The 530-nt window shown below is 59.6% G+C and overlaps 1 non-coding gene across 1 annotated transcript; it reads left to right on the forward strand.

Moving 5' to 3' along the window:
- On the forward strand, positions 1-154 carry LOC138514855 (5.8S ribosomal RNA). The gene has a single exon (XR_011281994.1). It is a non-coding gene; the product is annotated as a 5.8S ribosomal RNA (ribosomal RNA).
- Positions 155-530: the final 376 nt, after the last annotated feature.

Here is a 530-nt window from a genome sequence, read left to right on the forward strand (position 1 = left end):
GACTCTTGGCGGTGGATCACTCGGCTTGCGCATTGATGAAGAACGCAGCTGTTTGCGAGAATTAGTGTGAATTGCAGGACACATTGATCATCGACACTTCTAACGCACCTTGCGGCCCTGGGTTCCTCCTGGGGCTATACCTGTCTGAGGGTCGCTTGAACATCAATCGCCCCAGGGTTCACCTTGCGGCCCGGGTTCCTCCCGGGGCTACACCGGTCTGAGGGTCGCTTGAACATCAATTGCTCTGGGGTTACCTGCCATGGGCACGGCTGGAGCTGTGACAGGCATCCCATTCCCTTTGTCCCCCTATGGTCAGACCCCGATCAGCACTGTTGCGGGATCCCTGGACCTGGCGCGCAGGCTCATTGCCGGCGCTGCCCAGCCTCCCCATTTTCTCCTTCTCATGCGGGTTTTGGGAGGAGCAAGCCACTCAGCAGGCCCTGGTGGTGGCGGTAGCAGCAGGACTTTCAAAAATCTTGGTGCACCTTCACCCTACCCCGGGGTACCTGGCCTTGCCGCGTGTGGCTGTC

Source organism: Ambystoma mexicanum, chromosome 12 (assembly GCF_040938575.1).
Source record: "Ambystoma mexicanum isolate Mex_15411 chromosome 12, UKY_AmexF1_1, whole genome shotgun sequence".
Lineage (NCBI taxonomy): Eukaryota > Metazoa > Chordata > Amphibia > Caudata > Ambystomatidae > Ambystoma > Ambystoma mexicanum.